Here is a 25,335-nt window from a genome sequence, read left to right as displayed (position 1 = left end):
CGGGTCTCCTTTCATGTCATTTTCCAGAAGAAGGCGATCTATTTTTCCCCCATCTTTGTTATTTTCCATTTTATTCAATTGTTTTTCCTCTAGCCAGCCCATAATGTTGCTTCCTGGATTTCAGTCATGTTATTTTAAGTCGATTAAAACCTGGCTTTCTTCTTGGTGATGCTTCTACAGGGCTCTTTTTTTTTACTGAGCACTGCCAGTTTATTCTTAATTTTTTTTGATCTTCTTGTAATTTCATCTTTGAAACTTTATATCTCTTCCTTGTACCTTGTCCCTCTGTTATCATTTACTAGAGACTGGAAAAACACGGAGAAATTTTGTGATTTAGTTTGTTCGTATACCTTTTTTTTTTCATTATCTATTCTTAGCTTTCTTTTGGTTGCTTTTTTGAATATTACTCATGTTTAAATGGGATCAGGTTTTTTGTTTGTTATTTTTGTTTTCTGTGGTGACTGAACTAGTGCAGTTCAAAGTGTTGATTTAGGGTTTACATCTCAAACATGTTCTTACCAAATTTGCTATTTACTTTGCCTTAGATGTGCATCTCCTTTCAATTTTTTTTTCTTTTTCTGTGTGTGTGTGAAATTGGTGGTGTGTTAGTAATACTCACTAAATCTCCTGCTTTCTAACTTGAAATCTGGTTGTTTCTCCTTCCTAATCTTCCCATGAGACTGGACTTCAGTACTGACCTTCACACTGAACTGCTCTTTGCTGGCCCTCTTCTATCCCTAAGTATTTGTACCTTGATCGGCAATGGGATAGGCCCTGAAAGCCTATGACACTGACTTTTCTCCTTTCAGATTTTTTTTAAATCAACTCTATTGAGGCATAATTCACATATAATAAAATGCACATATTTTAAGTGAGAAAAAGTGAGGTGGGAGCAAAAGCCTTCAATAATGAAGAAGGGTGATGTGGAGGTGCATAGATTAAAATAACGAAGAGAAGTTGTGGGTGGCTATTGCATCAAAGGGGCTGCAGTTTAAGAGGAGAGTGGAGAAGTGGTTTGGAAACAATAATGGGGAGCAGGGCGAAGGGCTAACCCCCTTCCAGGCATTCAGGTGTATGGGAGATTAGACATGAAGTTCCTTGACTCCTGAGGGGTGTAGGGGAAATGGGGTTCTCAGGGAGGGCTGCATTTCAGCTAAAATAGGATTATGAACAGTGGCAGGGGTCCCCACTGATTATAGAGGAGTTCTCATGTACACTTAGATTGTTTTTAGCTTCTTAATTTAATATTCATCAAAGTAACACTTGTAGATATTTTGAGAAGTAAAAAAAAGCACTATAGGACTTAGAGCAGAAGTAATCACCCATTTTCCCACACTTTTTCATCCTGAGATGCTGTTTCGAAGAAGCAAGAGTTTCTTTTGCTATTTACTTTTAAATTTTGAAATAACATGCTTCTATTGCAAGGTCATAATTTTTTTTACTTATGGATATTTTTCCTGACTTTTTGTACAACTTCCTCTCACACAGAACTTCCCTCCCGCCCCATCCTCCTGATGGAGTTATATGAAAATTTGGGGGTTTATATGCTCTGCATATTATAATGGCTATATAAGCATTATTCGGCTGGGTATATAGTATAGTAAAATTTCTTTTGCTTTCTTGTGAAATTGTCTGAAGTTAAGTCGTATATCATTTTAAGTTTTGTTGATTTTTAATATACAGATTAACAATCCACTCATAAACTTTCCACTATAACTGTAAATCTTCCAATACATTCAAATCTATAAATAATATATCAGTTTTATTCTTTTCCTGAAGGTTTCCATCTTGGAGTCCTCTTTCCTTGTACTCCTGTCAAAACAGCATGCAGCACAGCTGTCCTCCTAGAATATTTCCTTTGCCTCTTCTTTAGGATTCCCTGTATGCTTCATCCTCCACTTTCTTTCTTCTTGGTTTACTTTCTAATTTTGGTGGTACTCACATCCTCCAGTCGTTTATTAAAAGACGGTGCATTGGATTAAAATTTTGAGAGCTTGTATATTTGAAAATGTCTTTGTAATTCCCTGAAACTTGATTGATAATCTGGCTGGGTATAGAATACTGGATTAGAAATAATTTAGCCTCAGAATTTTAAAGACTTTATTATATTTAAGCTTCCAAAGTTGCCATTAAGAGGGTAGAAGTTAGGTGACATTTGGATTCCCAGTCTTTGCATTTAAATTTTTTTCTTCACTGCTTTTAAAAGCTTCTGATTATTTCTGGAGTTCTCAAAATTTTGACGCTGTTGCTTGGTGGGGGCTGTAGTCATCTATTTTGCTTGGCATTCAGTGGTCTCTTTTAACCCAGTTGTTCATGTACTTCAGGTCTGGAAAAACTGTATTATTTATTTGAGAACATTTACCCTATAAATTTTCTTTTCTCAGGCTGGAATTCTTTTAATTTGATTTTGAGTCTTGTAGACTGCCACAGATGTTCTTACCTCTTTCATTGCCATCACATATCTTAAAAAAAAAACCTTTTGAGAGATTGTCACAACTTTACTGAATTAAAATTATTACTATAATCATATTTTTAATATCTAAGTAATTTTCTGGAAGTTTTCTTTTTAAATAGCATCACTTTTAAATAGATGCCATATATGTTAATTACATTGTATTTGAAATATATCAGTTAATAGATGCAACATATATAACTATCTGTATGTATATATTATATGTAAATTATAAATTATTTATATTAAATATGTATAAAATTTTTCAAATTATAATATATCTGAAGTTTTCTTTTGATCTCAGCATAGTTTCTGTTATCTCTGGTTACTTGTTTTGGTAGCTACATTTAATGACATAGTCTTTCCATGATGGATATGTGACTCTTAGTTTTTATTTTTTTAATATTTCAGGTTGAAACCCTAAAATTCTGACTGCAAAGTCTGTGGCAAGGGCAATACTTGTTGACTACTGGATTTCACTGATCAGTCAGGCATTGGTCATTTCATTAAGGGATCCACAATAATCAAAATCTATTGACCTTTTCTTTCATCCCAGTCAGTTTATTCTAAGGGAATGTCCTCAATTTTAACCCTGGAGATATAAACCAAGAGATATAAACCAAGGATCTCCAGTGGATATTACTCCACATACATAACCTTTTGCTCGTTTTCCCCGATGGGTTCCAGCACCTTTCCTTTAGCTATGGCTGGTGTCTTGAATCAAGAGGCATTCAGCTCAGTCTCACTAGAGAGTAAATGGCCAAGCTCCCCCAGCCTGAAGAATTGCTTGGCTATTCCCAAGTGATCTAGGGGTCAACTGCACCCTATAAAGATCTTCAACCGAAACTTCTGAAACTAACAGTATTTCTGCTTTCAGTGATAACTCTAATTCTTGAACTCCTGGTACCTCTAAATCTTGAGACTTTCCAGGATACTGAGATGTGCATTTCTAATTTCTTGGCTTCCACACTCTTGAGCTCCTAAATAACATCTTCCTCTGTTTTGTGCAGTTAGTCACTGATGAGCTATCAGCTCTCCTGCTTCAAAAATGTTGTTGAGTGTCTTGTTTTCTGAGATATACTCTCTCATTATCATTGTCTTTATTAGTGTCTTATTAATTCCTTCATTTTAACAGTAGTAGGGTTTTAAGAGGGGTTGGTAATAAATGCATATATTCAATCTATAGTGTTTTACTAGAAATTCTTATATCCAAATTAAAGACCTCAATCTTTTTTTAATGAAAAGAAAGAACTTTTCAGGGTCTGTGTGAAGTGGATTAGAGATAGTTTTCAAGTACTTCATGGTGTGAGAATGATAAGTGTGGTTAATCCTGCTGAGAATCAAGTATGTTTCTATTAAATATTACAGTTTCAAGAATGAAACTTAGAAGCAAAGGCTTTCTTTGGTAATGAAGAACTATATATTATTAACTAAACTACTAGGAGTTTTCCCAGAATGCTGATTCAGTAAATTCTTTCATGTTCTTGACTTGAAATGCTGCAGGAAGGAAAAAGGATATGGTACAAGCAGAATAGTATTAAATTCAGATGTGCTTATACAGAGAAAGGATTATTCCTGTCAACCTTAAATTTTTGGACTACATTTAAACTATTATTTTGTATTTTCCCCATTTTTTGGTTTATTTCTCTTTACACACTAACACTGAAGTAAGCAGTTGCACAACTGTGTAAATAATTAAGTTTTATTTTTGTATTAGCAACTGGAAGAACTTTCTAGGGTTCTGATAGTCCTAGGTAGTTTTTCAGAAAAAAACTCAAATTCGTTGACTTTTATTTGGTGGTTATCTATTAAGATTTTACATAGCTATTTTGCCATTCTAAATGTTCCTTTTTGTTTTGTTTTTGGTAAGTGTATGCTTTAATGATGATTTTAATTCCAGATTTCCTTGATACTAAAATGTAGTTTGTAGTATGTGCCATCACAAATATTTTTTCACATTTATTTAAGAATGAGAAAAAAAACTCCATTAAATATTTATATTAGTGAGGTAAGATACTTCAACATTTCATAACTATTCGAATGTAAAAATTGTCCTACAGTCTATGAAATATGACAGTTTATGTGAATATTAACTACCTATGTATGTATGGTAATTTCTGGTATCAAATAATAAAAGAATATTATAATTTTATGCTCTCTGATAAGCAAATGATTAAATGTTGATTATCTTGAAATCTGTAAATGTTTTCTAAGTAATTTAAGTAATAGAATTTATTATAAATTTGTTGCTTTCTATTAAGAGTCAGGATTGCTACATAATGTTTTATTCTCTATGTTATTGATAGGATATGATTTAGGACAAATGAATAGAAAATATTTTGATATACTCTCATGTTGCTTTTCACTTTTAAAGAAATTTCACATAAATTGCATCATTGGCATTTTTTATAGCATATATAGTTATATCTATGCTTAAATATTTATTTATTCTTTTATATTTATTTTTCTGAGTTTCTCCTTCTTTTCTTTCTTTCTTTTTTTTTTTTTTTGACAACTGAAGCTTAAAAGCTATGATTTCTTTCTCCCTTCCTTTCCAGTTACATGTAGTAAAGGCATGATTTTTCCTAAATGCTTATGTCTTTTCACATGTTTTGGCAAGGGAGGTAAGAAGGTGGGGTGCATATTAGTTAATGTGATGCTTCCCCTTCTAAAATTGTGTCAGTTATATAATCTCTAAAACAGATTTCACCTTTGAAGCATTCCTTTTACAATAAAATATTCACACACCTCTTCAGCTCTTTCCTGTGACTAGGGAGGAACTCAACTTTGGTCCTTTTAAGGGCAATATCCTTCTATAATATTTAAATGTATTTCCAGTACTAAAACAAGGATTTTAAAGGCATGTATAAAGCAGTCTGAGTGCATAATCCCTATAGAATTTTGTAGATTTCTTGCCACTTTTATAGTTTTCTTCTGTATCTAATTTCATAGCACTTTTATTGTAGTAACTCACCTTTATTAAGCTTTCCCAAAAATTTAGTTTAGTTTTCATAGAAATACCTATCTTTAGTACTTAACATTTCTTCAATTTGTGTTATAATTAGAATAAAATGAAAAAATGGCATAAACTTAATTGGCTGACTCTTTGAAACTAGTGGAAGCAGAAGATATCCCAAAGAAAGTAGCTGGGCAGCTTTGAGTATTTGGTGTGCCATAGTCATTGTTTGCTATATGTTACTGAGGAAATGAAGTGCATTGGCTGATCTGATGAGTCAGTTATATAAAGGTCAGTTAAGAGACCTACTGCTAGAGTAGAGCTCTGAGCTAAGAGTGAAGAAGTGATGGAACTAGAAGAACCTGGTGATATGTCGAAGGAGGGGTAATTTCTTTCATTGATACATCAATCTTGAATAGATTGAAATCCTTTGACTTCTGCTTAAATAAATTACGGTATATGCATCCTGTGGACTACTGTTTATAAAATAGGACCATGTATCTTGAAGCCAAGTTAAGTCCATGAGCTGTACTTAAGTATGTGTGTATGTTTATGTGAGTTAGTTTAACCTCTTAGGAGTGGGATTACAGTGGGTGGAAATTTACTCTTTGTACACTTCCAATAGTTTGTGCTTATGTTACAGTTGGTATTGCTTTTATAATGCTAAAGAAAAGAAAATACAAAAAAGAAGATCTCTATGACTCTTGGGGATTTATCTTCCCTTTTGTGATATGTTTTAAATCCTTTCCCCAGTCATTGCTGCAATAGATAAAGAATCCTAGATCATCCAATGGGGGCAAGGTAATGGAGAAGCCTAGGGAGCAGAATTCCATGCTACAAATGTCCTTTTTGGTCAAATGGAAATAATAGTACTTTCCACAAACAGTTGTTAAGAGGATTAAATGAGGAAATATAATGGAAAGTGCTTAGAATTCTGTCTTGCACATAGTAAGCATTGTATATGAATAGTGTTGTTGTTGCAGTCACAATGTCTAGCCAACCCCGTACAGATAGGAGTTCTGCCTCCAATTCCATTCTTAACATATCTCGGCCTTGAGAGTGGAAAGAGTATGAACTAAGATCAGACAGATCTGGTTGTGAATTCAGGCTTCATCTCTTAACAAGTATGTGTTTTTGTGCCAGCTATTTTAATTCTCTGTGCTTCAATTTTTTTTATTCCGTGAAATGGTATTATAATAACTACCACCCAGAGGTTGTGATTGTGAAATGATTTTAAGGGCTACAAAGCCCTTCACCCATGGCAGGTGGCACACGCTCCTCAGTGATGTGCCTTCCTCCTTTCATTCCTGTGCTCCTCCTCGCTCTCCAGTCCTCCTTGCTTTTGTCTTCATTACTCAACCATCTTCCTTCCCTCACTGCTTTCTTTTTTTTTTCTTTTATCAAAAGGAGTCTGTATCGTCTTTCTTAGCATTTTAATTGTGTGATAAGCCCTTCACAGAGACATACCAGAGATTGGTGTGGTATTTCAAGATTATAGATCTAATTGTGATATTTATTATCAAATTTTAGCATACAATTTGGGCTTCTACCTAGAGAGAATAAACATTAATAGTGATCTCAGTTTGTGCTTTCCTGATCTTCACAGATGCAGAATTGGAGTGCAACTTTAATTATTCATTTCTACTCTGATGGTTCCATTCATTTTTTATGATTTTTGGGAAGCATTTAAGACAGCTACTTCATTTCTCTGCAAATGGGACTCCTTTTGTTGTTATACCACTGACAACCTTCAAATGAGTCACATGCCTTAATGTACTTTTTACCTTGTAAAACTGCCTGGAATTCTAGAGAACATTCAAAGAGTTTTGTTTTGTTTTGTTTTTTCATCTTTCCTTTAATAAACAAGCTCTCTTTGAGAAAGATAACCTGGAAGAGGAAGTTAGGGAAAATTCGGTGCCATTGATTGAACCTCATGTTGGTATAATTTATCAATACCTTTAAACTGAATATTTCTACATTTTTTGTTCCTGGAAATAAAGATCCTCTCTGTTTCGTGTACATGGCATGTGAGATGGATAGTATCATATACACAAAGTACTTGTATCTTTTAACTTGTATTTTAAGGGACTACTTTAAGTTTTTTTTTTTTAAGATTTTATTTATTTATTTATTAGAGATAGAGCACAGGCGGGGGTGGGGGGGGCAGAGGCAGAGGGAGAAGCAGACTCCCCGCTGAGCAAGGAGCCCGACGGGGGATTCCATCCCAGGACCACAGGATCGTGACCTGAGCCGAAGGCAGATGCTCAACTGATGGAGCCACCCAGGTGCCCCCTAATTTAAGTTCTGTGTTACATGCAGTGTTGGATCCCACTTTTGCCTTGCTGAAGGATTATACAGTTGTTGGGGGCTCTCTTTACAGAACTTAAAATACAAAGTTAGATGCAAATGTGAACATTTATATGGGATAAGGAAAAAAAACAGCTTAAAATTTTTAAAAGTTTTTAAGTATTTGTAGAATATTTTACAAATATTCTAGAATTGTACAGCTATTTAGAAATATTTCTAAAAATATTCTACAAATATTTAAAATTCCAGAAAATAACTCACTATATTTATAAATTAACTGCCTCACAAAGCTCTATACTATTCCCTATAAGGTTAGTTGAATGTTTTTTGAGTACCTCATTATATGACAAATAATTTTGTAATATTCTCTGTAGAGACTACAGAAAGATAATATAGCTTTTTGCTACCATGGCTGATTAAAATTTGTTTTTTAGCATTAGTAGTTGGGATGTAGTCAATATGAAATTTTACAATGGGCTATACTCACTATTTGTAGTACTGCTTTTGGTTTGTGCAGTACAAACTGGAATTCTAATAAATTCTATTTTGAGAGATTCCTATAACATTATGTTGTATTGATAATTATATATGCCACATTACTGAGAATATTCCTGAAGGGATAGAACTTTCATTTTTGATTGCTGACAATGAGAACTGAATCTTCTCCTTAGAATTTACGTATTTGATAATTAGAAGAATTTTCCATGTACTAGCTTCTTGCCCCCTACATTTCAAACCTTATTTCTTCTCTATACTTAACAAATGTCCTTGTGCTGGGAATCACAGGACATGTTCATATCACATTATGATCTCTGGATATACACTGATTTCAGTGATGGCTGGTGTGTCAGCAACAACTTAACCATATACAGAAAAAACTGTGAAACATACATATGTTGGACCAAGTAAATATATCTCTAACCCAGCTTTTCCTTAGCCAGATTTTAAAATGCCCATGGGCACTCCATGGCTACCCAACTCCAGAGGGTTTGTGATGGAGAAGTCAGAGAGGGAAGAGACAGCAGTTTTCCAAAACTTTAGAAAAACCAGTGATTATATGAATACATTGCAAGCGATAATGAAGTTCAGGTATTGCAAGCTTAACTTTAGGGCACCTCACTTAGATGAGGCTTTTGCAAGGCCCCTAATCACCTCCCAAAGTCCCCACCTCCTAAACCATTACCTTGGGATATGGATTTCAACATATGCATTTTGGGGTGGGAAACAAACATTCAGGCCGTAGCAGAGTGCATGTGATCTTAAGCAAAGTTTCTCAGTTAATATATATTGAATCACTCTTCCCCGTGTCTGTTAAGGTTAAATCTTGATTTTCTTTTCACATTGATAGATGCACACTTGCACATTTGTTATGTATGACACACTCTTTGTTAACTCATATTAATGCCATTGTTATGAGTATAGTCCAACCGTGGCCCAACTGGGAACTACTTTTAATCTTTCAGGTGACAGAGTGTGCATTTTTTCTATTTATTTTAAATTTTTTACAAAAGTCATACTTGCTTATGGTTGACAAATCAGAGGGCTTACGCGGTAAATATAGCCCACTAACAAGTCACCACCATTCACAGCTCTGTCACCGGGACGTTACCCACATATCTGCAAATAATGTGTGTAGTAGAAACTCTTGATTGTCAGTTTTGGGATATTTTCTATTAACAACTTGCTAAAATAGATGAGGCTTTATCCCACTTACAACTAACCAATCTTCCTTCCTTCCAATATGGCTATATTATCATTTTAGTTCTAGTCTTATATTTATAACATTAAATAATATTCTTATACCTTTCTATTCGCCAATTATAAACACTAATTTTTATCCCCTCCTTTATAAAGTGTAGATATTTGTAACTCTTCCTTTCAGCACTTCCCTCTTGCAGTTTCTATTTTACTTTAATTTTTGTCAAGATTGACAACAGTTGCCTACTACATATTATATGGAAGAGGAAGTTCATTAAACCCAAGACTACTAATATTTGCATTCTGTCCAAGAATTAATTGTTAGGAAAAAACATTGATCAAGAAAGAGTTTTATAAGCAATAAGCATGGTCTTTCAGAGCCTGTACCTTGCTTTGCTTAAAAACTCCAGGCAAGAAGTCCTAGAATATGCACCATGAAGTGTGCTTAAGGGCAACTTTGCATGTGCAGTATGTCCTTATGATCTGAATACAGACACTAAGGCCAATCAGGTCCAGTCAATTCATCCTGTATGTGATAAGCAGCATTTCTATGATTCTCTATAAAAACCTCTCCCAAAGGTCCTTCGAGAACCCATGTATTCACTGACTTTTTTGTACACTTACATGTCTTCAAGCCTACAGGAAAGCTACACAAGCACTCAATTCAGATATTGCCGGTTTCTTTGATCTTGTAAATTGAGAAAACTAATAATGACACATTAGTATGATTACTTAATTACATTTCACCGAGAAGTGTCTCTTTTTCATTTCTGGTTCAGTGTTTTGTTTTCCAGTTGCCCTCTTCTTTCATCACTATTTGCCTTCGTTACATAATCTTTTCTTCCCCTGCCCGGCTTCCTATCATGCAGCTGCATTCAACAAGAGAGGATAAATATAAGAATAAAAATTCTCTACTGGATGAATCATAAGAACTCTAAATTCAACATATTAAAAACTGAATTCATTATCTTTAATCCAGCTTAGCTCCTTCTCTGTTCCTTATCAAAAGACACCCAGTCCCAAGGCCAAAAATCCTCACAGCATCCCAGTTCTATGCTCTTATTCTCCATATCCTGTGTGTTGTGAAGTCATATCTGCTATGCGCTTTCTAAAGAACGATTGGAGGGGCACCTGGGTGGCTCAGTTGGTTGAGCGACTGCCTTCGGCTCGGGTCATGATCCCAAGGTCCTGGGATCGAGTCCCGCGTCGGGCTCCCTGCTCGGCGGGAAGCCTGCTTCTCCCTCTCCCACTCCCCCTGCTTGTGTTCCCGCTCTCGCTGTGTCTCTCTCTGTCAAATAAATAAATAAAAAATTAAAAAAAAAAAAAAAAAAAAGAACGATTGGATAAGGACAGTTTTCTCTGTCCTCACTACTGCTATCTTGGTTTGATCTTAACTGAATTCTGAATCCTCTCACTGAGGAATTCCTGCAACAGTCCCTTAACTGCTCTCCTTGCCTCTGGTCTTAGCCCATCTTCAAGCCATTTTCTGTTCCCACTCAGCATGATCTTTCTTATACTCAGATCCGATCAAATCCTTTTTCTGCTTAAAAAACCTTATTGCTTTTTCTTTGCTTGCATGATAATGCCCCAAATCTCCAACATGATATTCAAGGTCTTTCATTACCTAGGTTCTGCTTATCTCACCAACCTGGTATCTTAAAGCACATCTCCCACAACTATTCCTAAGCGTCTAATGTGCCTCCTCCCCGTGTATCTTTAGGCTTTTGCATACTTGGTCCTGTCTCACTGGAACAAACCTTCAATTGCCTTTTCACCTGGCAAACTTGTGTGTCAGGTCTCCGTTTAGATTGTAAACCCTTTCTTGAATACCTTTTTCTAGAGATTAAATGTCAACCTCCTATTTCCAAAGACAATGTCTTAACTGCTTCTCAGAATGCATATAGTATGCTGAAATTATCTCTTTACCTATACGTTCATTGTGGAGATTGTATCTAATTCACCTTGCTCCTAATGCTCAGGATAGATGCTGGCATTGCCTGGTATCTATTTGCTCAGTGGATGAATGAAATCATCCAAATCCTTTGTCATAAATTCCTGATTCAAACTATTTTCAGTGGAGCAGATAACTATTTCATGTGATGGTATAATTTTGCTTTAAAATTTAGATGACATCTCTAAGTTGCTTTAGGGCTATGAGAATATTAAATTTACTGCCTTTGTATATTCCGAAGTGAACACCATTATAACAGCTTTTACAAAGCCCTCCTCAAGTTACTAAGGTTTACCTGTGGTCTGTAGCAATTGCCACATGGTTAAGAAAGGTACTTTTATATACACTTCAATTTTCTAACTGCATGTAAAAAAGCAATTGCTGCTTGTATTTTTAAGAGTATAAATAATGATCTCTGTGATTATTCTGGGACATATTGCACTATGATAAATTTGCTCCATTTTAATTTTTTTTTTTTTTTAAGATTTTATTTATTTACTTGACAGAGAGACACAGCGAGAGAAGGAACACAAGCAGGGGGAGTGGGAGAGGGAGAAGCAGGCTTCCCGCAGAGCAGGGAGCCCGATGTGGGGCTCCATCCCAGGACCCTGGGATCCTGACCTGAGCTGAAGGCAGACGCTTAACCACTGAGCCACCCAGGCACCCTGCTCCATTTTAATTTCAATCCAACAACTTATCTTTTTCTCCCCAGAAAGCTTTTTGAAATCTTATTTTGCAATCAGTTCATTTAAAAGATACTTCCAAATGGGAAATTTGTTTTCCAATTCTTTGATTAACCTTCTTAAACTATTTGTTGGCATTCTCCCTGAAGGGATTTCAAAAAATCTCTAGGCCCTGTCATGTGGATATGTCACTGGGAGAGCTGTGCTCCTCTGGAGGGTTGGATTTAGTGTCCAAGCTTCGGGTCATCCAAGTCTTCTGTAATATTATATCCACTGCTAACAGAAATTTTCTTCTCCAGGTATTCTGTGCTGTGTTCTGAACTTTCCCATATAGATTTGCTCTTCAGCTTGTTTAGTAATGATATGTTTAGTGTCTGAGGGAATTTGGGTTAGCTAAATTGTCCACATTTAAAATTCTTCTTTTAAAACCATATCATCAGACTAGAAGTTGGCAGAAGGCAAAGCAACAGTCGTAATGACTGTAAGTCCTGCTCCTTCATTTGCCGTGAGACTAACTTTGTCTACTGGAACACTGGACCTCCAGCTGCTTTTCTTGAGGCCCCAGTTCCATGCATGAGCCTCAAGGCTGGTGGTAGGAGGAAGCTGGGGCTGGATATGTGAGACGGTGCTCCCCTCGCCTCCCACACGGAACCCCACTAGCTTCACTTTTATTATATATGTTGAGCTTCTGAGTAAAATTTCATGTGGAAAAGAAAGTGAATAGAGCATATTGCTATAAAATATTTTGAAAATAGGTGCCATAGATAGAATCTGAGTGAGGCTTAGGGGGTAGATACAATGCAAATCTGCCTACAAGTAGATTTTGATTCTGGCTATCTCCTGCATGGCCCCAGTATCCAATCCATTCTGTGTGCAGCCTACTAGGCTACTAATCAACCCTTCAGTTATTAAACCCATGGCTCCTCACACTCAGGGTCCTCAAGGACAATTCACATTCATCATGGATCCAATGTTCCCCCTCTGCAATAACTGTCCAGTGAGTGCCTTGGAAACTTCCTCCCCACCTAGGGCTGAAGAAGCCTGCACTCCTCATCTTGAAGAGCATCCTGCATTAAATCTTTCTTTTTTTCTGAACACTTTTTCAAGGAGGCATACTATCTATTTTATTCTCTTTATCTTCATAATTTAAATAATCACTAAAATTGTTAAATATTTAAAGTATGCAAGTGCATAGGAGAAGTGAGTCAGATATTGTTTATTCCTATCTTCTTCCAGTGGTGCTCATTATCTCCCTTGTCACTTGTGGAGAACATTGTTTGTGTTTTGTTTGACCAAAGGCCCTTGCCCATCTTCTGGAGATAGCAGAAGTCTCTCCTTGGGGAAATGCTCTTTCCCTACTCCATGGGTTCTGGAGAGGAGAATTTCAACACAACCCCCCTGAGCCTGGATGTGGGTGAGTCACATGAGCGAATAGGTTAGTCAAAATTCCCCTATGGGATTTATACTTTCTTTAGCAGAGAAAGAAGTTATCTTTCTCCTGGAATTTACCAATGTGAGATGAGGTAAGCCTGAGTAGTAATTGCAGGCTGTTCTTAGTTAGCTCAGATCTGCTCTGCTTTTGTCTGTGTGATAGAAGGGCTGATTTTTATACTCTCATGGTAATATTCTTGGGGTGACAAGAAGTCTATCTCCTTGGCAGGGTGCCTTTAGCATGACTCTGCCCAGGAAACAGATAGTTTCTATAAAATAGAGGATTTCTATTTCTGAGAACTTCAAGATTTTAGTCTTTCCCTTTCAAAACACTGTCATCTTTTCTTGCTTCAGAAAAAGTTTGGAGACTAAAGCTAAAGTTTTATGACAGATTGCTGCTCCCACAGCTTCTGTGGTTGATGCAAAAGCAAACAAGTATTTAACGGTTTTCACCTTTTAACTCTTTCCTGTCTGTGATATCCTGATTAAGTACATGCAAATTATTTCTATATGCAAAATGTCCACTGTAAAATACATATTTTCCTATAGCCTGCTTGCTTGTATTGGTTTCATAGATCTATTTTATAAACATCTGCGTTAGAAAGAATTAAAACAATTATTAATTTGAACCTTTCTAGTTATGCTACCTTCATATTTCTTGTCCCATGAAAACATTATGAACATAGCTACCTTCAAATTAAAAATCATGCTTTTTCATGCTTTGTCAGCTAGTTTCTACCCTTCAAACCCATGTGTGTCGAATCGATTCCTCTCTGCTCCCTGAAAAGTAGAGTGGGAAGGACAGATTGGTAAGAATCACACTGATGTCGTCTGCTACCCAGGTGAGCAAGAGCTAGGATATAGGTCATCACTTTGGCTCAACTTGTCTCTGTCTTCCTTTTATTCATCCTTAAAAGACTACAGTGGTTGAGAATGGGCATCATTTTAACAGTGCATTTCATTACTAATAAAAATGAAACAAAGCTTTGGGAGTCTCTTTTTCTAAAGACATAATTGAAGTATACATAATTTTATTGTATTACTTCTCCAATCATTGATTACTTCTCTGCTGCTATGAGGGTAGGTAACTGCTGCAGAGGCATATTGGGTTCATAACCTGAGATTTCTCTTCATTTCTGGGATTGTTTCCCCTTTGCTTAGGACATCCCTTTCCCATCTATCAAAGGGAGTCCAAAATCTGGAGATAAAAATGCATATTCAAATCAAGTGTCATGTCTAAGTATTTTAGATTTAAATGTGGTATTGGAATCTAAATTTTAGATACCTTAAAATGACACATGATTTAGATATAAAAGGTTGTAACATTTCTTTCCTAATGGTAAAGATTACCCACGAATTTGTTTATGGTTTGAATTAGGTGTACTACCCCCAAACAGATATGGTTATAGTTCAGCAAATAATTTAGCTCCCAACAAATGAAAGAAGTAACAGGTGTTCAAAAATATATCTTTTGAAGAGATTACAATGTTTGAAAGTCTTAAAAATTGTTTCCTGGTAAATTTTCCTATGCAGATCTTTGTTAAAATTTACTTACATAAGAGAAAAGAAACATATTCAGCAACACAGATATCAACTGTGGATAAAAGGAGAACCATATCTTCACATAAGAGTTAGGGGATTCTCACAAATGATATAATTAGAGGACAAAGTAATAAATCATACATTTGCAGCCTAAATGCTAGAATGAGGTTGTAGTTATTGAAAACCCAACTGTGGTGTGTATTCTGAAAGAATTCACAGATACTGCAGTGAAAGGTCCTGCAAAGTCATTAAATACTTTAAGTATAAATGGTATAAGAACTCCCCACCAAGGTCGTGCCCTGTTTGCGTTAACAAATAAGAATGCATATACTATTACCAGATATTCTTACCATCACTATAGACTGCTCATTGGAAAGCCAATGCAGACCTATAATTATCATTATACATTGTGTTCTAAATGTATCATTTCTTCTAGCTCCCTAGACAAATATGCATTGTGGTATTTTAGAATTACATAATAAAAACTTCTTGAGTAAAATGCAGTAAAAATAAACAAATACCATGAATATTTTTAAGGTTTAGATAAGATTTTGAATTGGGAGAAAAAGACAACAGTGTTAAAGCTCTGTTTTACCTTCTGAAGTAAAAACATGTATGTGGTCTAAATGTATTTTACTAGGGCAAATTTAATTTAATGTTTGCATCCTGAAGGGGCAAACAATGAAGCAAAAAAGTGTCTATCTAGTCCATTAACTACATTAATAAAAAAAAAAAAGCTCTACTTATGAAATAACCTATCTAATAACTTCATGGATCATTAAAAGTATGTGAGAGACTTACTGGCAGTCTGGCTTTGAGGTTCTTTAACTTAGAATCTTTATGGGGCAGGGAATGCAACATTCCTTTCAGTAAGTTCAAAACCATTCCTTTGGAAATCTAGTCAGGTTTTACATTTGATTTTTATTGACACTTGGGAAAGAAAGAAAGGCCACATTGTGACACTCTTGCTTTAGGAAAAAGCGATTTATGTGACAGAAAGTTTGCTTTTGATTATCCTTACTCTTATTATGAACCTCTGTTCCAGTTTTGGAGGCAATGGTGGTGGAGGTGGATAATGATCTCCATTTTCTTGCGTTAGGTGCTGACTGCCTTCACTTACCTCTTTCATCAGCTTTTCCCCCCAGATCAGGACTCCCAATTCATCAGTGTCTTGAATTTAATGATTAGTTTGAAAGATGACCTTCTATGTTTCCTTTTCCACGTTTAAGAATATGTGTAATTTCAAATTGATTCTAAATGGTAAGATGTATTGATTAGGATGGAGGGCTCAGGGGCTTTATGGTTAACTGAACAAAGAAGGGATCTAGGTTTATCTTGTTATTTACTTGTATGTATGAAAATCAGAGACCATTTAGCAGTCCCCTTCTCAGAAGGGCAGAAGGATTGTGTTGCTTTGTTCTAAGAGAATTGTGACTTGATTATTATTACTTAATTACTTAATTAAGTAATAATAATCATTTAATTATTATTAATAATATTAGTTACTTAATTATTACTATTATTATTATTTTCCACCTCAATTGTAATACTAGTTTGACACATTGTACTCTAAAATGAACTCAAACTTACAGGAAAAATAGGGACATAAAAACAAGCTTCTAACCTCCTCCTAGAAACTCACCAAAATAACAAAACATAAAAAATAGGGATAACATTTTCATTCATTCTGAAAGTAGGAAATGTGCCATCTCTCTCCTACATATTTGAGGTATTGTTTTTTTCCACAAAATGTACAGATGTCAGCAAATTGATGTAGACAATAAGCATTGTCACACATTTCCCATTTTTAAAAAAGATTTACTTATTTGAGAGAAAGAGAAAGCGAGCAGCGGAGGGGCATAGGGAAAGGGAGTCTTTTTAAATTATTTATTTAAATTCAGTTTAGTTAACATATAGTGTATTATTAGTTTCAGGGGTAGAATTCAGTGATTCATCAGTCGTATATAACACCCAGTGCTCATTCCACTAGCGCCCTCCTTAATGCCCATCACCCAGTTACCCCATCCTCCTACCCACCTCCCCTCCAGCAATCCTCAGTTTGTTGCCTAGAGCTCAGCATCTCTTATGGTTTGCCTCGCTCTGTATTTTCGTCTTATTTTATTTTTCCTTCCCGTCCCCTATGTTCATCTGTTTTGTTTCTTAAATTCCATATGAATAAGATCATATGGTATTTGTCTTTCTCTTACTGACATAGTCCCCTTAGCATAACATCCATGTTGTTGCAAATGACAAGATTTCATTCTTTTTGATGGCTGAGTAATATTCCATTGTATATATATACCATATATACCACATCTTCTTTACCCCTTCCTCTGTCATTGGACATCTGGGCTCTTTCCATATTTCGGCTATTGTGGACATTGTTGCTATAAATATTGGGGTGCATGTGCCCCTTTGAATCACTGTTTATATCCCTTGGACAAATACCCAATAGTAGTGTAATTGCTGGGTCATAGGGTAGTTCTGTTTTTAACTTTTTGAGGAGCCTCCATACTGTTTTCCAGAGGGGAGGAGAGAGTCTTAAGCAGACTTTCCACTGAGCGTGGAGTCCGACAACACAGCCACAGGGCTCCATCCAGCGACCCTGAGATCATGACCTGTGCTGAAACCAAGAGTCAGACACTTAACCAACTGAGCCACCCAGATGTCCCACACATTTCCCTTTCTTAGGAGAACTATATAACATTGTACAATAATCCGAAAGAAATTCTGGCTAATTCATGTGAAGGATTAAGAGCTTTTGGCAATCACACCATAAAAGAGATGTGAAATACCTGCCGAGGGTTCTTTTTTTGTACAAACACAAGCAAAAGTAATGTCTTTGATAGACATAAGAATAGGAGTTAACTTTGGAAGGAAGTAATGACTGGGAGGTGGCAGGAAGGAGGCTTTGGGGGTGCAGATAATGTTCTGTATGCATAATGGGTATAAAGATTGTTTGCTTAGTCAAAATTAATTGAGGCATTCACACTTTATTATATGCATATACAATGTTACTATATGTATATTACATACTTTACTATATGTATTTTGCATGTTTTCCTTCAAAAACATGGCAAATCCCATTTTATGGCAAGGAAAAGAACTAACTGAAGGTACTTTAGGGAAAGGTGGAGCTCTTTACAGCTGCAGAAGGACTTGCACTGGAAGTGGGAAGTCATGCAGAAGGCCATCTGTCTGGTATGTAGCGCCCCCCCCCCCCCCGCCCCCCCCCATGGCATGTTGCTTTTTCTTTCCTTTATGCACCTATTCCTTTTCGTCAGCTCTCTCATACTGCAAATTGTGCATGCTTTGGGTTTTCTGCAGCTTTGGATCAATCTCATGGCATTCTTTCACCTTCAATACCACCCTCTCAACAACATCCCAGTCTCCCTGCTGGTCTGAGAATTTCCTGAGAGGTGGCTCTGGATCGCGGGAACACCCACGTGAGGTCTGCCCTTGGGAAGGTGCCCACCTGATATGGAGCATGGATACTTAAGTCCCATAGGTTGAGACTTGGAAGGGTTCCCTTTGGAAGCATGTGGGCAGGCAGGGCCAGCAGGAACACTGAACCCTACCCCATTATACCTGTTTGTCTTCTTTTCACTGAATTTCAAAGATGTCTCCCCCTAACCTTGTCAAGCTAGGACTCCCGTAAGTGAAAATGTTGCAATGGCTTTCTCTGGGATGTGAGAATCCGAGTTACTTTTGCTTCCTTCTTTGTGTCATTTTTATAGCCCAAGTAGTTACAATTAGCTTGTAATCATTTTATAACTAGAAAAAGGCAGTTTTTATTAAAAATAAAATAAAATGGATTTAAAACCGGTCAAGAGGGTGAATTTGGCTTTCTTAGGAGATATGGAAAAGTACATGAGTAGTTGGAATTTTGAGACACAGGGAGTATTTGGTATTATTGATATGCTTTAGATGGAGATCAGTCTTGAATCAGGGCTTGTAATTCCAGAGAATCTTCTGTGGGTCACTGTAAATAAGTAGTGGGGATGCACAGTCACATGAAGAAAGTTAAGGGCCAAATGAATGGAGAAAAACTGGAAGTCGAAATAGCAGATATGTCTCAGAGCCTTAGATTCTCTGTCTGCTGGGGTTTTTAATTTATCTATAGAAAGAAATGGTTAGGAGATGGTCCATAATGTTTCCTCGAACCTCTGAGAATAGATGCTGAATCAAATCCTCTTGTGACTGAAACTCAAGGAATTAACAAAGTATGCCAGATTCACAACAAGTGGTACATAGCTACCAAGCACCTGTACCCGATCCTAGGGATGGGTTACTGAGTTAGTTGTATTTGCCAAGCTGCTGAAATCGACAAGAAGTAGCTATACCAGAGAATGAGAATAAGTCCTGATGGGACTATGTGACAGTGTATAAACATTGAAGGGAATTTATTGCTAATGGTTTCTGAAGACTGACAGACACCCACACTTGCCTCTCCTAACCACAAATGTTTTGAGTACTGTCATGGAGCCTCTGTTGTGTTATGGATCTCTATGACATATTCCCTGTCCTAGCTTTTCCTTATCATGAAATAACCTGGTACTGGGTGAAGCTTGGTTTGTCTCATGGCAATTTTGATGATTAACCAAAATCACTGCTGCTAACTGAGCAGTAAATGTTGCAATGTATGCTAGCAAATATATTTCCTAAGATTCTTCCAGCTTTTAAATGCTCAAATATGTATGAAATTAAACCTTTGGAAAAATATTCAAGTGATGCTCGGTGTCAGCTCTTCAGTAATTTTTGGTAGAAAACGTGGCTTCCTTTTGCAAAGAAATCCAATTGTTTAATTATTGTGATACCACACATAACACATCATAATAAAACTTTTCTGTTGAAAAGATCAGTTCTTTCAAGAACAGAACATCAAGAGAAGCACAACACAGGTACTGACTTATCAAATTGGGTGGAGACATTTTCAAACATTAGTTTTTATCATGACCAGGACTTGCAAAATAAAGGACTTTTTTCTTTTTTTAAAGGAAAAATTATTTTCAATTTAATTCAGTCACTCAGAAGGAATCATGATGTACATTCAAAAAATAGTGTTTTCTTATTTTCCATTTGACTTTGTACTTGTCTTTTCACCTATATTTTAGAGATAAAGTGATAAAATGGGACAGTTCAATTGAAGCTTTGAATATAATTTAAGGAGGCAAAAGTTGCTGACATATGTGTTTTGAGAAATCTAGGGTTTAATAAAAAATTATAGAGTAGTGGCTACCAATAGATAAAATGGATATGCTGCATCTTTTCTAGGAGCTCAAAGCACGTTACACATATTAAGTCATTTATCCTCACAAATACAGAGAAGCAGAAAGACAAAGCGGTGCCTTTCAAGTATACACTGGGGGATAACACTTGTCAGGGTAGGAAATGTTTTTTTTGATGATCTGAGTTTTCAGGAACTGGGCTTTTTTTTGTACAAAAGTATTGTTTTTGGATTTTTATAAACTATGTTTTTAAATTTATTTTGTAGAAATATAGTGTTTGGGGAATTGTTAGAGCACCTAAGGTTTCTAAGACATTCACAAATTTTTCTTATTCCTATTACTTATTTTAGAAGGGATGTTTCTGAATGAGTAGTAACAAAATCACAAATGCCTCCTTACTGAAATTTAAAACTGAAATAATTTGTGTATGACTTCCTTTTCCCAATGAAAGGTATCAAATTGGGTGTGCAGTTATGATTTTTCAGTTTTCACTTTATGAACGTTGCTTTGTAACATAGCCCCTCGGGTCAATAACAGTTTACATATAAGTCAAAATGCCAGAAGTAAGCTTTTATTGTACTGAAAAATAGATACATTTTAATTTTGACAGTGTAGAAAATATCCTTTCCAATTTCCTCTGTTTTGGGGGCTCAGTTTATGTCCAGCTGTCACTGTTTACATCTCCTGCTATTTTTGCAATGAATAATTGCCTGAACCCTGAGAAAACAGTTTCTTTTTGAAAAGAATTAAAGTCATCCATCATAACTATGTTGTTATTTCATTTGTGAAGCTACTCTTTGATAAAAGTTTGGAAAATCCAAGCTCAATTTTGTATGTACATTGGCTCTTTGGTCAAAGTATAATGTATAGATAGTAATGGGGTTTATTACTCGTTCCTTCTCTGTATCTCTCCTTTATTGTCATAGTCCCAGTTTCTTGTTTCATATGCTTTTCAGTGTTTTCTTTCTTCTTCAACTTGCCTTACCCCAAGGTGGGGTTATTTCATTTCCCAACTTGTGTTGAAATTTTAGTGATTCATTGGAATTTAAGGGGTTTAGAAGGAAATTGAAAGTTCAAATAAAGGGACATTTATTAAAAACAACAAAAACTGCATCCACAGCTGAGTTTTAAAACTTCCCCTAAATTCAGTTCTAGTCGTATTATTAGATAAAATTGCAGTACATGTAGATCCATTCTGAATATTAGCGTCCTTTCCTCATTGGACAATTCTTGAGTGGATTTGGTATATTAGTCTTGGCATTCATCTGATCAACTGTTAATACATTCCCACGCAGGAGAGAACTTCCATTCTACAGACAAGGGAACACAAAGGAAGGTTAGTTATATACCCAAGATGATCTTACGTGGTGATGGGAGAAATGTATTTTCTACTGCCCTTGCTGGCCATTTGGTGTTCTAGCTATTGTGCTATGTATGGCCTGAGTGGAGGCCTGTTTGATGCCTGAAGTCATCAGCTCTCAAGTTGGTAGAAAGAGTTGGGAATATGCAAAGTCATAGGTTAGGTGTACTGAAAAACATTTCAGTACAGAATATTATTGGTGAACTTAAAGACAGAGAAGTTCTTCTTCTTCTTCTTTTTTTTTTTTAAGATTTTACTTATTTATTTGACAGAAAGAGAGTGAGAGAGAACACAAGCAGAGGGAGAGGGAGAAGCAGGCTTCCTGCTGAGCAGAGAGCCTGACTTGGGGCTCGATCCCAGGACACTTGGAATCATGACCTGAGCCAAAGGCAGACACTTAACCGACTGAGCCACCCAAGCGCCCCAGAGAAGTTCTTCTTTAGAACATATAGAGAACAATCTGAGCATACTTGCTATGGTATTTTGACATTTATCGTAATGTGCAAATATACAATACATATTTATTTTATTGTTTGATAAGCATTTTATCTTGCAATATGCCCTTTGACAGCAATACATTTAAAAATAAAAGAACATTATTAATTAAATATTAAGGGCTGTATTTTCAAATCTCAAGAAAGTTGATGATTATTGTGTAATTTGTACATAATGTCTATAAATAGTTACATCTGTGGTGGTACTTTATGGTCACATAAAAATCGAAGACACAGGTACACTAAAAAGAATCAGCACCTACTCAAAATGTTATAATTTATTTTAAGAGAATTGTAGAAAAAGGCAATAATTTAACACATGCAGTTGCAGAAGGTACATTTACACATCAGTCTGTGAAACATGACTTTTCATTTAGATTGAGTGACAGTTGTATTTTTTTTTTTAAAGATTTTATTTATTTGACAGAGAGATACACAGTGAGAGGGGAACACAAGCAGGGGGAGTGGGAGAGGGAGAAGCAGGCTTCCCGCAAGCAGGGAGCCGGATGTGGGGCTCGATGCTGGGACCGTGACCTGAGCCGAAGGCAGACGCTTAACGACTGAGCCACCCAGGTGCCCCGACAGTTGTATTTTTATTTGCTTTTTTTTTTTATTCCCAGTTTTTGTGTGTATAGCTGTTGTGTTTGGTTTCACAATCAGAGGATGAGCTTCACAAATGTTTAAGAGATGCTGGTTTTATCAAAAACTAATGATGTAATGTATGGTGATTAACATAACATAATAAAAAAAAGATGCTGGTTTTATATCAGTGTCATTAGAATAGAAGTTATAGAAACAGAAATAGATATCAAATAGAAAATTAGTTAATTTTAACAATAGTTAATATTTTTCTTCTGAGACATGAAATTAGGTATACCTGGGAGCTCATCCTGTTGAAGATGAAACATTTGACAATACTGTGATTGCTACTGTGAATTTGGTGAAAAGTTTAACATTAAAGATAAATGTATTTGTTTTTGTGGCAATGATTGGAATGTACATTTTGGTGGGCTACAGCATTACGATAAAAGTAATGTTCTTGTTAAATTAAGAAATCCATAGGACCAAAAATGAACTTGGAATTGGCTCATCTGAACACATAATTCATAATTACATCTAAATAAGCTATGATCATCTACTGATGAAATTAGCAGCTGTATTGACAAAACTTAAAAATATTTTTACATATAAGCAGAGTAACTGAACTATAAAAAATATTGCAGCAAAGCAGAACATGCTTTCTCTCTTGGCTGTTCATATATTATCAGATCTTAAAAATATCTGAGACTTCATAAAACACTTTATTGATCAGCCTAGGTGTCTGATAATAGAATTAAACATTTTTATAAATGAGTCTTATAAATATTTATTGCATTTCGCTCAAAGTCAGTTGGAAACACTTAATCAAAATTTTCAGTAAGTCAGCTGCTGAGAACTTCAACTTTTGAATATTTTTAGCCAATTTTGATTATTGAACACTAAGTGTACAAACATGAAGACATTGAAATCTCCACCTAAAAAATCAAGGGAAGAACTCAACAAATAAACAGTGAGAGCATAGACTATGTAAAAGTTTTAATTTTGAAATTTTAAAATTGTATTTAGAAATCTTAATTGTGGGAAGATTCTTGATGGAGCATCTATTTTTATGATAGTATGATAAAAAGACTTGTTGAAGAGAGATAGTTTGACTAGAGGGAAGACTACCTGTAAAAACACTTGGGCTGAGATACACATTTTAAAACAAAATTTAGAATTGAAAATATTCTTTATTTAGCAAAATTTTCACTGAGTTTTACAGTAATGTGACAAGAGTGTTTTATTTTGATTAAAAATACTATAGTATACTGAAAGTAGTCAATTGAGGATATCAATATATGAAAACTTATTAATTATATAATTCAATTCTGATCAAGGTTGCAAGCAAAATGTATTAAAAATTTTTAATAATAAGATCCTACTTAAAAAGTACATTCTTCAAAAAAAGATAGTTGTGACATGGTATTAGGTACACATGAGGTTTAGAAACTGATTATAATACGTGAATGTGTATCAAGATTTACCATTCTGTGAGATGCCTGGGTGACTCAGTTGGCTAAGTGTCTGCCTTCGGCTCAGGTCATGATCCCAAGGTCCTGGGATCGAGCCCCACATCGGGCTCCTTGCTCGGCGGGGAGTCTGCTTCTTCCTCTGCTCCCCCTGCTTGTGCACTTGCTCTCTCTCTCTCTAACAAATAAATAAAATCTTAGAAAAAAAAGATTTATGATTCTGTTTATAATTGTTTATAAACAGCATAAAGACTATCTGGTTTTAATACACATTGTTACACGTGGATGTGTGGTAGTTTATTTTTTATAAAATATTTCATTTAAAAAATTAGTTTTTGAGTAGAATCATTATAAATGAAGTCTGTTTTGTAACATTAAATCTTTTAGGCCAATCACTCACTTTTCCACTAAGATCTGACATTGTATCCTGACTTTAAAATTGTTACAATAAGCTGGAATTTTTTATTGTGGTTAACTATAGGTATTTTAAAGCACTTTTCTCCCTGAAAATTAATATGTGCTGTAGACACTAAAGTTGTGGTTTTGTCCTGGAGTTGACAAGAAGGAGCTCGGCAGGCAGATGGGTGGTTGCAGCCAAGGTCCACACAGGGAAGTATTTACGCAGATAATGGAAGAGTTGGGGAACCAAATAGGATGGTGAGGTAACCCAGGGATTAGCAATATGAGCACACTAATACCACTGATACCACCCCTGGGTCTAGGAAATGCAGAGAAGAGATGGCGCTACCAGACCCCAGAAGCTAGGAGGAGCTAGACCCATGGAGGGAATGGCTGTTCAATCTGAAAAGGTGCCAGTTAAAGCAGGTTTGTGGGAAGTACGAGAAAAACCTTGGTTTTTCCCTTTCAGCCCATCTTCCAGTGCCTGCCCTGGTCAAATCTACCATTCAACAGACCAGGGGAGGAAGTGGGAATGGGTCAGAAAGCAACAAGTGAATGATCAGCATAGAGATAACCTTCAAACATAATACACTTACCCAAAGATAAGAATGGGTTTTCTTAATGTTGACCGTATTTATAGTAGTAAAATATGACACCTTTTTATACCTATCTGGCAACTCCAAATAATACAGAAGAACAGCAGTTTTTAAAAATAAAAGTACAAAGCCAAGTATTTTATTCACAGGCCTTTACTCACAACCTAATTATTTATGCTAATTTTGCACA

Source organism: Neomonachus schauinslandi, chromosome 8 (genome assembly GCF_002201575.2).
Source record: "Neomonachus schauinslandi chromosome 8, ASM220157v2, whole genome shotgun sequence".
NCBI classification, from domain to species: Eukaryota; Metazoa; Chordata; class Mammalia; order Carnivora; family Phocidae; genus Neomonachus; species Neomonachus schauinslandi.
This window is presented reverse-complemented; position numbering follows the sequence as displayed.